The 13,441-nt window shown below is 42.9% G+C and overlaps 1 long non-coding RNA gene across 1 annotated transcript; it reads right to left on the reverse strand.

Moving 5' to 3' along the window:
• Positions 1-7,039: 7,039 nt before the first annotated feature.
• Positions 7,040-13,366, reverse strand: LOC143442788 (uncharacterized). The gene is made up of 3 exons (XR_013111278.1): positions 11,565-13,366; positions 10,076-10,272; positions 7,040-8,699 (listed from the first exon to the last, which is right to left on the reverse strand). It is a non-coding gene; the product is annotated as an uncharacterized LOC143442788 (long non-coding RNA).
• Positions 13,367-13,441: the final 75 nt, after the last annotated feature.

Below are 13,441 nucleotides of genomic sequence, written 5' to 3' on the forward strand. Positions count from 1 at the left end.
TGGCCTCTCAAATAGCCCTAGTTTAACTTGTTCCTCCCCTGCATTCTGCCATCCCCTTCTCCTCTTACTCTTCCTGGTTGATCCTCCTGTTCCAGTCCCTATTGTAACTTTAATTTTTTTTCAAACCTTACTTTTAATGATGGTTCTTAAATGCTTTAACCTCCCTTGTAGCCCTCCACCTACCAGAGGTAGTGGAAAAGAAAGGATACGGGGGAAGTGGACTTGTTTAGAAAGGTTCTTTGGAGTAACTCATGTCTGTGTTGTTTGAAAATCAGCAGTTCAGTTCATAGGTCAGCAGTGGCAGCTCGATCCATTCACAAACACTTCACAGATACACCAGCAGTCCAGTTTGGGTAGCAACAGAGGTGATACAACCTAGCAGAGACAGCCAGCCCTCAGCCCCAGCTCAAGTCAGCAGGAGGGACCAGCATGAACACCAGGAGAAGTTCTCAGCTGTGCCTCTCTCAGGAAAGCAAAGATCAGTGAAGACTCCAGACCCACAAGCATTACTCAGCTAGCTGTACCAGCAAGCCAAGCTCTGTCTCTGGCACTCTGTGGAGTCCCTCCATACATCAAGTGTCCACCATGTACCTTGCCTCAGCATGTGCATCCAATCAGTCCTTGGAAGCAGCAAGAAACTGCAGCACACCACTAGAAGTTTTTGGTGCATTTCTTACTATGGAGTCCTGACAAATGCATCTCAACTACATAATGCAAGGTGGACTGATACATGTGTGTCATTAACAAAGAATCTTTCATCAAGTGTCCTTTCACATGCTTGCTTTAGCAGAACATCCTCTCTCCTGTGTCTGCTTCAGAAAAACATTCCTTCATGAGTCTGCCTGAGCCTTTCACACACACTTTAACGAAATGTTTCTCTGCGAGTTTGCCCCAGCAAAACACCATCCAACGGACTTCCCAAAGAACCCTTATGTTTCCACTTCACCCCACCATCAACAGGGCACAACTATCTATTCTATTTCCCCTTCCCAGGGAGATCTGTCCTTCCCCCATCCCCTTACTCTATACTTAGTCTCTGTGTTTCTACAGATTGTAGCTTGTCTATCTTTGACTTAACATCTAACATCCTCATATAAGTGAGTGAATACCACATTTGACTTTCTGGGTTTGGGTTACATCACTTAGGATGTTTTTTTTTTTTTCTAGTTCCATTCATTTACCTGCAAATTTTGTGAACTCATTATTTTTAATGGCAGAGTAATATTCCATTGTGTATATGTACCACATTTTCTTTATCACTCATTTGTTGATGGACATCTAGGTTGTTCCAACTTCTATTATGAATAGTACAATAATGAAAATGGTTGAGCAGATGTCTGTATAAATAGATACTACTTAAATTTGATTTTTGTCTTGGAATATCTTTTCCTCCAATTACTGTGATTGAAAGTTATGCTGGGGCTAGTAGTCTTGGCTGGTATTCATGGTCTCTTGAGGTTTATAGAACATCTGTCCAGGCCCTTTTGGCTTTTACAGTCTCCGTTGAGAAGTCAAGTGTTATTCTAATAGGTCTGCCTTAATATGTTACTTGGTCTTTTTCCTTTGCAGCTTTTAATATCTTTTCTTTGTTCTGTACATTAAGTGTTTTTATATTATATACTAGGGGGAATTTCTTTTCTTGTCCAGTCTATTTGGTGTTCTGTATGTTTCTTGTACCTTGATAGGCACCTCCTTCTTTAGGTCAGGGAAATTTTCTTCTTTGATTTTTTGTTGAAAATATTTTCTGTGCTTGTAATCTGGGTTTCTTCTCCTTTCTCTGTTCCTTTTATTTGTAGATTTGGTCTTCTCATAGTGTGGCAGATTTCCTGGATGTTTTTATGCCAAATTTTTCTCAGATTTAATATTTTCTTTGGTCAAGATATCTATTTCTTCTGTCTTGTCTTACTATATTAGTGTCCCAGCCCGTACTGCCCGGCTTTGTGGGCCAAAATGTTGCGGCCTGCTCTGCTCCATGCTTGGTGGCCACTGTGTCTTGGCCCAAGCTGCCGCTCTGGTCCGAGGGTCAGGGTCTAGCGAGAGAGAGAGAGAGAGAGAGAGAGAGAGAGAGAGAGAGAGAGAGAGGATAAAGGGGAAGAGACTCGAAGAATGGAGACAAGACAGACAAGACAGAAAGTCTGATCAAGTCTCCTTTATTGAAGGGAATTCTGAGGTATTTATACGCTTTTGCCACGTGCCTTGTAGGCGCGTGGATACCACGTGCCTTGCAGGTGTTGATATGACGTAAGCCTTACAGGCGTCTATAGCGTGGACAGCACGTGCACCGCTATGCCTTGCAGGCGTGGATAGCACGTGTGCCTTATAAGCATGTATGGTGTAGATAGCACGTGGACAGCACGTGAACTGCATGCCTTGCAGGCGTGGCTACCACGTGCACCTTGCAGCTGGGGGCAGTAAACAGCAACACAAAATATGTGGAATATCAGAGTGTGCTTCAGCTGTTGTAGGCTATTGAAAACCAAATCTCTTATCAGGGTATATGGTTCCAGATGGCTGCAAAGATAATCTAGCTGCTTTCTGCTAAAAGTCGGCTCCCAACATATTAGTTAGGGTTTTACTGCTGTGAAGAGACACCATGACCAAGGCAAGTCTTATAAAAGACAACATTTAATTGGGGCTGGCTTACAGGTTCATAGATTCAGTCCATTATCATCAAGGTGGGAACATAATGGCATCCAGGCAGACATAGTGCAGGAGGAGCTGAGAGTTCTGTATCTTCATCTGAAGGTTGCTAGCAGAACACTTGCTTCCAGACAGCTAGGATAAGGGTCTTAAAGCCCACCCCCACAGTGACACATTTCCTCCAACAAGGCCACACCTTCTAATAATGTCACTCCCTGGGCCGAGCATATACAAACCATAACACTTACATACCTAAAAGTTTCTCTTCCATCTCTTTTATTCTGTTGGTGAAGCTTGCCTCTCATTTTCCCGTTCAAGTTCCTAATTTTTTCATTTCCAGATTTCCCTCGGTTTGGGTTTACTGTATTGATTCTATTTCCACTTCCAGGTGTTGAACTGTTTTATTCATTCCCTTCCACTGATGTGTTCTCATAGATTTCTTTGATGGATTTATTCATTTCCTCTTTCGAACATCTATCATATCATAAAGGCTCTGCTAAGGTCCTTATCAATTCTCAGGGCCTGCTGTGGTAGGGTTGCTGGGATCTAGTGGAGACATGTTGTCCTGGCTGTTACTGTGTCTTTATTCTGACATCTAGGCATCTGGGTTTGGGGTGACTGTGATTCTAGGTACTAATATCTGGCCTTGTTTTTGTTGAGGGGGTGTTCTCTTTCTTGGTTTCTGTTGCTCACTCTGCTTCTTAGGAGGGTGTGGTGGCTGATAAGGAATGCTTCTGGGATCCTGGTAGGTGTGGCCACAGAGGGTTCTGGGTACACTGTGTTTCTAGGCATTGGGAGTTGATACTTAGGAATTTGGGTGAGCTGGACAGGGGCAGGTGAAGGAATCCACAGGAGAAAAGAAAGCAGGTGTTCCACCAAGATCTGCTTAGTCCTATAGGGAATGGGGAATGGAGGATGGGGGACAGGGGGTGGGGGAAGGGGAATGGGGGCCTGTGGTGTGAAGAGGCCTCAGTGGGTGGCCTGCTACAGAGCAGAGAATGAGACTAGGGGGTTGGATTTGGGAGAAGGACTGGGAATGAAGATCTGGAGTTAACCTATTTTAGCTGGCCTACTTAACTTCTCTGGAAGGCTTGGCAAAGGTCTGCAGGAGTTAGGGCTGAGACAGAGAGGGTGAGTGGGGAGGAAGGTTTACTGAGAAGATCTGTATGATCAGCTGCAGATAAAGCAGAGAGGAGGGAAGTGTGGCAGCTGCTCTGCTATAGAACTGGGGGTAAGACTTGGGCTTGGGTCTTCTTAATAAACGCTCTCTATTTCTGGCTCTTCCCATGTGTCCCTGGCACAACCCTGTCCTGAGTCATAAGAGCCTGGAGTTTGGTGTCCTCTGAACTCAAATCTGTGGCCCAGCACTTAACTGTGCTTTTTCTTTCCTTTCTCTTTATCTCTTTTTCAGATACCAGCCAAAAGCCCGTGCATGCTTCCCTGCACACCCTGACTTGCTCCTCGGTCTCTTTCTGACCTCTACACTAATTTAAAAGGCAGTACTTTCTCTCCAGCTCCCTCCTCCCAGTAGCTGCTGGGATTTTCAGCTTGTCTGCCCAGTTATTTTCTTTTAAACACTACAAAATAGTCTTTGGGATTCCTTCTGAGTTATTTTTAAATTCTTTTTATTAATGAGACTAAGAACCCTCAAAAGGAACCCTGGATTTCCTGGTTAACAAGCTGAGAATAGAATCACCAACCATGCGTGTGCTAAGCATATATTCTGCCAGTGGCTGCCAGCCCGACCCTGGCTAATTTTATTAATTTCATTTTTATATTTACATTGTGTGGTTTATTCAACCTAGAATCACCGGAGAAGAGAGTCTTAGTGAGGTACTGTCTAGATCAGATTGGCCTGTGGGCATGTCTGTGTAGGGTTGGCTGTGGGCAGAGCACTGTTCCAAGGGTCTGGGTGCAGGACTGTATGATGTTAACTGTAGGTTCTCCACATGTAGCTTTTAGAACGTTAGGAGAGCAAGGTGAGTTAAGACAGGGAGGCGGAGAATTTGGGGAAATGGGGCAGAGGAGCCCCGTCTGGGTTCCAGTTAAAGCTTTTGGCAACAGAGAAGCAAGAATTCCAGCACAATTACCAATTGCTTAAGGCTTTTCTCTCTTCCTAGCCATAAGCCTGGAATGTTCTAGAAATCTACCAGAAGCCCCATTTACAGACAAATTAAACGTACCCAGCCCTTGTTTAATTCTAGTGGCTTCCGGTTTTACAATCTCAGGTTCGAATCCCATCCAAGGAGTCTCCATAGGAACCTCATAAACCATTTAGTAGGGTTCAGTTTCCTTGGCAGCCTTTAGAGCTGTGACTTAAGAGCCGTGGAAATGGCAACTCTGACTAATGCTAAGACAGTGACTTGCTTCTTCTCCCTTGAGGAGCCTGTGCTCACACTCAGGAGCATCATGCTTTCTTCTGAGAGCCTCACGCTTAACTCTATATTAAAATCTTTAATAAAATCTCCAACTTTTCTTCACTGAAACTGGCTAGTCCTGAAACTTCTTCCAGTGTTAAAACCACAAACCACAGCTTGGCTGGAGTCACAGTCCCTGATAATTTCAGAGAACTCCTCAGGCCAGTGAGGGTGGCTCTGTGGAGCTGTGTCTCTGTCCTCTTCCCATTGACAAAAGCATCCTTTTATTCCCATGTTTTTAACTGTTTTGGAAAGGTATGGCTGGGTTAACATTTATCTTATTATTCTCTTGTTCTCTTTTCCTTTATCTTCTACCCCCTCTCAGTGTGTGTGTGTGTGTGTATGTGTGTGTGTGTGTGTGTGTGTGTGTGTGTGTGTGTGTCCTGTAGATAGAGGTCAGTAAATAGCTTACAGGAATCAGTTCTCTCGTACCATGTGGGCTCCAGGCTCAAACTCACACATGTCAGTCTGCAATTGTGTTCACCATAGCAGAATTATTTTGTTTTGGGGTGGCTTCTGGTGTTACTTCTCAAAGGGTTGCTAAGGAACCTTTTCTTTTTGGTAAATGGGATTATGGGGTGACTGGATGTATTGTAGCTGATAAGGTAAAAGTTGCACAGCAAGTTTTTATTTTTTTAAAAAAACCGTAAAAAACTGTTTAGCCTTGTTTGTGAGACTGCTAGAAAATATCTGGGCAAGGAGCAAAGCCGTATTGAAAGGCCATGTAGGTTTAGGCCTTAGCTGACTCCTTGCTATGTTAACCTTCTTCCTTCTATGCAATGAATCATCTCTCTGTTGGCAGTCATCACAGAGAATGTTAACAATGCTGAAATTCTTGACTCTCAACAGGAGGGAGGCTAAGCCACTTCCTGTACATAGGGAACAGACGTCCATATGGGCCAGTTTATGTTTAGACATCATGGTACTGACATAGATATCCACTATGAGTCAGCTAGAGATGGTGGCATCAGATGTTCAGAGAATTCCAAAGTAAGCAATGATGTCATCTGTTAAATTGCCATTTCCGGCGGAATGATACTGTTGTGTAGTTTTGTATAAATATGTCTTTGAGGTCAAGCCCTTTGCTTTGCCTTGTCAGCCAGCCCTTGAAGGCCTGTGTGTGTCTAATTTCAGTGAGTGTAGGTCTGCATGTGTGCCTGCCAGTACTTGCCCATGTGCCTCTGATACTCTTTAACCTTCCAGCCTATTGTAACCTTCCTCTCTTCTTGGTACTGGGGTTGGGACCCCACACCAGTCTCTTTCTTCTTTGTCTTCCTATCTTACCTCACATTGTGAATCTCCATTTCCAGTGTACACTATTTTCTCCTCAGTAAGGAGCACAAGGCAACCAACCCTGCCTTGTTCTACTTACGTGGTTTGTGGTTTGACAGCTTGAATACAAGTTTGGGTATCGAGTTTCTCTTCTCTGCTTTCTGTGAATAAGAATTCTGGGGAAGGAGCTGTGGTTATAGAGGTTGGTTGACTCGAACGTCAGTTGATGCGGCGTGGTTGCAATGCTGTACAACCACAGCCAAATCTACTTGGGCCATCTTTAGACCCCTTAGTAGCCATTTATTTCCTGTCTCTGTGCATCACCTAACATCTTTGTAGCCATCAGGTAAATCCTTTGGAATGAAGGCACCAACTGCTAGTTCCCAGCAACGAAAAGGCTAAGAATCCCATCAAAGTGCATGTGAGGCCGATAAGTAGAGTCCCCACCACCACTTTATTGTAACCCGTCTACCTGAAGAACATACCAAAATATTTATAGTGTGTTGATTTATGATTTTGTTCTGTTATTATAAAACTTTTACAAAACTGCTCCCTCACTGGGACATTGCATTTGGAGAGTCCTGAATCTGTGTCCCAGGCCGTAGTCAGTCATATTCAAGTCCTGAATAAACTATCTTTCTTGTTTCTTTGAAATGTATCTTACTTAGGGTTTCTATCACTGCACCAAAACACCATGACCAAAAAGCAAGTTGGAGAGGAAAGGGTTTATTCAGCTTACACTTCTACCTTGTTGTTCATCACCAAAAAGTCAGGACAGGAATTCACACAGGGCAGGAACCTGGAGGCAGCAGCTGAGGCAGAAGCCATGAAGAGGTACTACTTACAGGCTTGCTCTTCAGCCTGGTTTTTAATTTTAATTTTATTTTTTTAAATAGAATCCAGGACCACCAACCCAGAGGTGGCACCACCCACAGTGGGTTGGACCCTGCTGTATCAATCACTGATTAAGAAAATGCCCTGCAGGCTTGGGTACAGCCCCATCTTCTGGAGTCATTTTCTTACCTGAGGTTCCCTCCTCTCAGATGACTTCAACCTGTGTCAAGCTGACGTGAAACCAGCCAGAACCCAGTGAAAGTTGTTTCTTTTTCATCATTTCAAAGGACTTTGCTTTTGTCTCAATAATTTAAGTGTGTTGCTCCATTCTTGTCCTGTCCTTGTGGTTCCTGGAGAGTCTGATGTAGTTGTTCCTCCAGAGCAGGATTTGTTTTTGATTTTTGTATTTTGATGTCTTTGATATTCTTCTGTCTGCATACGTGCTGTTGGAGAGTTTCCTCAGTCTGTGGCTGCTGTGTGTTCCTACTTACTGTTTGAAAATTTCACTAGGATTTCAAGCACCTTCCTTTCTCTTCCTCTTCAGGTATTTTGATTGTTTTACAGCTTTAGGTAGTAGTCCCTTAGTTCTTTGATATTGTTCCTTTTGTTGTTGGGGGATTTTGTGAGTGTCTCGGTGAAGTATAAGTGCTGCGGGCACATGCCACTGAGCCAGGTGCTGCGGGCACATGCCACTGAGCCAGGTACTGTGGGCACATGCCACTGTGTCTGCCGCTGCCATGTCCTTCTTATTTCTTGTTCTTCCATTCTATACTTTTCCTTGGGGAAATCTGCTAATGATGGCTTCTTAACATCATTTTCTCAACTAGGTCCAATCTATTAAAGAACCATATGTATTTTAAGTTTTTTATTTTTTTTTTTCTGTTTTGAGACTATGTATCATAGTCTATGTATCTATAGGATACATAGTGACAAATGTATCCTATGTATCCTAGGTTAGCCTCCAACTCACAATCTTTCTGCTTTAGTCTTCTAATTCCTGGTCTTGTCACATCCAGCTCCTCATTGCTTTCATCTGGGGGGTTGGAGAGATGGCTAAGAGTGCATATTGCTCCTACATAGGACCTAAGTTTGGTTCCTAGCACCCATCTCCAGTAGCTCACAATTACTTGTAACTCCAGGTCTGACACCTTCTGGCCTCTGTAGGTTGAGTACATTTACATGTACATTTAGACATGCAGGAACCCACATGCAGAAACACATAATTAAAAATAGAAATACGTCTTAAAAATGTTTTCATCTGTATTTTTTTACCTTACTCATATGTAATATAATGTTTTAATGTTATCCCCTTAGCGTGCTAATCAGTTACTTTAAATTTCCAGTCTGATAGTTCCATAGCCTCTGCTGTATTTGAATCTGTTTCTGGTGTTCCTGCTGTCTTCAAACTGTGCTCTTGGTTATAGCATGCTTGTTTTGACTTGATTTGTGGAAAGCCAGGCATGTATGGGTTGGAAGAGTAGGTGTAAGGAGCTGAGTAAGTTGCCTTCAGTGGGATCTTCCTCTTTGTTCACTGGTCTAGAAATTGATGTTTAAAGGGAAGACGTTTAAAGGTTAATGGTACCGTCATAAAATGAGTCTTCTACGGTCAATGTATTCTACCACATGATTTAGTCTCTGAACAAATCAAAGTCAAGATAAGAAAATAATCTATTTTGATTAGGTAAGCTCAAAGTGTTTTGAAACAGAGGAGGTGATCAAAGGTTAAGAGGTAAAAGTTTATGCACACAATCGCAATTTCATGTCTCTTTATTAAGATCCCTGTTCTAAACTAGGTGTGTTGATGCACACTTTTAATTCCAGTACTCAGAGACAGAGGTAGGCAGGTTTCTGTGAGTTCCAGACCAGCCTCATCTACAGTTAGTTCCAGGACAGTAAGGTCTACATGGTGATACCCAATCTTGAAAAAATTTAAATAAATAAACACTTCTTCTGGTAACCACCTATCCATCTCAACGCTAGTTTGACACACCAGAGAGCTCACAATTCAATTCACAGAGGCTCATACAGGCCAGAATCCTGATGCATTGTTTATAATGATTGTGCCTCCAAGGTGCAGAGCCTATGGATTCCAGACATAAAACACACTATGCTTTTAGCGATGCAGGGTCAAACTAAGGTAGAAAGAACAGCCAATGGGTGCATAAATAGTAAACAAATGGGACCTTTAAAACAACACAGGAGATGAATTTTTATGTTAGACTGATGGTCTCACATTAACTCTTATAAATTAAACAAAATTGGGACAATTTCTGGAGTGTGGAGACAGTTACAGCTTCTACACTCTGATCTCTCCTAAAGGAGAGCCCGGAAGTGTTGCTCAGTCATACACATGGGATACTCACTTCCTTACTTTTTCAAAAGAGAAGCATTTACAAAACTAAAATACGATAGAAGCCATTCAATGTTCACTCATTGGGAAGCAGTCAACAGGGGATACAAGAAACCAATAGACATAGCTTTTAAAATACAAGTCCTCAACAATTACATGGGGAAATTACAAAAACATCATGTATGACCTTACATCTGTAAATAACAGAAGATATGCTAGGATAAAATATACTAAAATGTTTCAATTTACAGGTGAGAGGAGAAATGTCAATTTTTATATTTTATGTATCTTCTCCAAATGTTTATGTTCACACAAAATTTTTATCAATTAAAATTGATATTGATATTGATTTTTATCAATTAAAATTGAATCTGAGCAATTGCTGTGCACAGTAGCATGAAACGAATAGTGGGCAAACAGTGAGCTCCACCATGATGCCGATTCTAATGGAGCTTAGAGCCTAAGCTTAGGGGGTTGCTTTTTACGATGTGTCAAAGTAAAGAAAACCCACAAAATCCCAGCAGCCCATTAGAGACTACTGCCTTGGTTTAATGTTATTTACCTTGGCATAATGTTTGATGGAGAAGAGCCAGAATGAATAGTTAATAGTTGGCAGGCTTCATTTCCAAATAGAGTCCTTGAAATTCCAGCTTGAGATTAACCAAACACTATGGGGTCCATCCTGTGCCCATCACTAAAAAGAGAGACGAAGCATGCCACGGGCCTGTCCACATTCAGGAGGACTGCTTAAACCCAGGGCTTCAAGGCAGGAGGAAGAAAGGGAGACAAGACAGAGAGAAAAAGGGAAAGGGAGAGATATTAATTAAAGAAAATTTCTTTTTAAGCTACAAAGTGGCATTTTCAAGAGGACAAGATAAGAAACTGCATCCTGTTGCCCCCAAATCTGTGTGAACACAAGAAAATTCTTCTGGCAGTTGCAATTCAAACTACAATTTGAAAATTTATTGGCTCATGAAACTATGAAAGCAAAAAATACGCTTCAAGTTTGTTTATTCAATGCAATCTCATAAGACATTGCCTCTGAGTTCTGCTTTCTTCTGAGTCAACTTTATTTTCAGGGGCTCAGTTTCCTTTGGTTGTCAAAAAATAAGCCATTGCATGCTCTGCACTTCAAGCCTCTTTCATGAGAATCCTCACAAAGTTCCAGGGAGAGCTTCCTTCTGGTCAGGTTTGGGCCACTGGCTCATGGGTGATGTAATTGCTGATAGATTTCCATCCTGAAGAGGCTCTGAGGGGGACCTAGCTCACTGTGGGTAATGCCACTCTCCTGGGTGCTATAAAAAGGCAGGCTGAGGAAACCATGAGGAACAAGCCCGGAAGCAACACTCCTGCATGGCCTCTACATCAGTTTCTGCCTCTAGCTTCCTGCCTCGTTTGTGTTCCTGTCCTGACTTTCCTCACTGATGCACCATGATGTGGAATTGTAAGCTGAAATCAACCCTTTCCTACCCAAGTTGCCCTTGGTCATAGTGTTTTATCACTGTAATAAAGACCCCAAGACAGTTGATTTCTCCAATAAAGAAAATATTCAAGAGACAATGAAGAGTCAAAGTTTCAGTGATTATGCACAATGTTCTCTTTGTTCTCCGGGACAAGGTCTAACTACATAACATTGGCTGCCCTGGAACTCTCCATGTAAACCAGGCTGGCCTTGGAATCATGGATCCACTTGCCTCTGCCTCCCAAGTGCTGGGATTAAGGTATATTCTTAAGGAAACTTCAGTTTCATTCTCAGGAAGAAAAGCAGCTTGTTGGCCACTCTCATCAACTTGCCTTAGATAATCCAGATTCCTGTGCCGGTCCACACTGGAATTCTGTGACTTATATTTCTTAGTTCACATCACAATGCATGCCTCAGTTTATCTTCTATAACTCATGCTCAATGTGGAAATCAAGCCTTTTAATGCTTATTAATTCAAGAGTTTAAAATTGGTCACTCTCAGATCAGATAAAAAAAAAGATAACCAAGCACACTCCCAAGATGAACTTCGAGCTAATTTAAACATTGCTACAGAGTGATAGATACTGACCTTCGGCAGCTGGTGATTCTGAGTTTGAGGGTGCGTGCGGCGTCCTGATTTGTTTTTGTAACATTAGAAGCCTGCTCTTATACTTTCTCAGCTGCAGCCCACTGGCTTCAACCATGAACCCTTCAAACAGAAGGCTGTGCTGCTTGTTTTGATTTGCTTTAGCAAGGGCGAAGCAGAAGTAAAGAATGGGATGGCCTTGCCAATTGTCTTGCTTCACCAAGAAGCACCTCAGATAAGCCCCAACTCACAGGCTATTGTGAAAGCTACAAAATTGAGAAAGTTGGCTGGACATTCCAGACAAAATACACAGAGTGCAAAAAGCCCTGGGATAGGAATGTGTCCAAGTGTTCAGTGAACAGCAAGGAAGCCATTCTGGCTAAAACTCATTACGTGGGCAAATCCCACAAGAAAGGGCACATCCAGAGGCCAGGACATATAGGGATATAGAGGACTATACAGGCTTTGAACTTTATTCTCTGGAGAGTTTTGAGCGAGGAATAAAGCTCACATGCATTCTGAAAGTGTCAGCTGAATGAGAACTAGTCAAACCCACCCAGGAAAGAGAGACCCACCCAGTTACTTCATGCACGAGAGGTTTCAGGAGGAAAAAGGGTCAGGAGGAAGCATGGTGTGGTCTCAAAGATCAGAGACTATTTAGATGATTCTCAGTTGGAACTCTTGGCAGTACTGTGTATGTGACATTTGGAGATACTGTGACTGTCATCTGTCTACCCTAGGAGCCACTTTGTTCAAGAAATTCCTAGAGGCGGGAATACACTTATCTCTCCTTCCACGATAAAAGTGCCAACACATGCCATACTACTGAATTCGTGGAGAAACAGAAATTTTTAGTTTCTTTCATTCCTTCGTTCCTTCCTTCATCCTTCCTTCTTCTGGCAGAACTTCCTGGGAGGCCAAGGAGGGAGGGGAACCTACTCTGGTATAAAATAGTAAGTGCAGAGCTAAGAAGTAATAGATCAATAGTCTCCAAACAAGCAACTAAGGAACCCATTAGGATATTATTGCTATATATAATAGATAAATAGTATGGTTTGAACCATTAATTATTGGATTCAACATATATTCTGAAGGTAAGGTCAAAGAGACAGGGAACACTATAGGAAGTATGAGTTGTTTGGTGAAAAATAATAAAAAATTCTAATAAAATTAACTATAAGATATTCATTATAAGTGTAAGTAGAGATCGGCATTTAAATGTGTCCTTGGGAGTCCAAGGAAAGGTTGGGTGAGTGCCTTCTTTGCTCACTGCTGGTACAATCAGATGAGTGACTGAGCAGAGAGAATTTAGTCCCAGACATTTGAAGACTTTAATAGGTCAGGAAAGGAGAGAATCCAGAGAAGGAAAACCTAGTGAACGCCAAAGGAGGGAAACGGAAATGTTTCCAGAAGATGGGAAGGACAACTCTAGTGACCGTCATTGCCCAGCAGCCCCACATGGGTCCGGATGCCAACCATTGCTAATTAGTTTGGAGAGGAAATCTCCAGAAACCTCGGATGATAGGCAGTATAGAGGATTGAAAATCAGTAGGTGCTATGACAAGGCTTGTGTATATACGCTGGATCTACCTCCTTCACGTGCGTCACCCGGCCCGCCCCACCCATGGCCAGCGACTTTGCCTCTGAATCTGAGGCGCCGCAGGCGAAGGGAGGATGCTTCTGGCCTGGTGAGCATTCCTGGGCCTCAGTTCCTCCTCCTAGAGGACGCTCGGCTCGTTTCAGAAGCCAGAACTCTTCTGCCTACCAAAAGGTGCACTTACAGACCAGCCACCCGGGGACAGCAACCCGGAGGCTCCGTTAGCGGTAAGGGGCGTGGCCTCATAGTCACGTGCTGCGGCCCAGCCAATGGGTGAGCATTT

This window comes from Arvicanthis niloticus, chromosome 6, assembly GCF_011762505.2.
Source record: "Arvicanthis niloticus isolate mArvNil1 chromosome 6, mArvNil1.pat.X, whole genome shotgun sequence".
Classification (NCBI taxonomy): Eukaryota; Metazoa; Chordata; class Mammalia; order Rodentia; family Muridae; genus Arvicanthis; species Arvicanthis niloticus.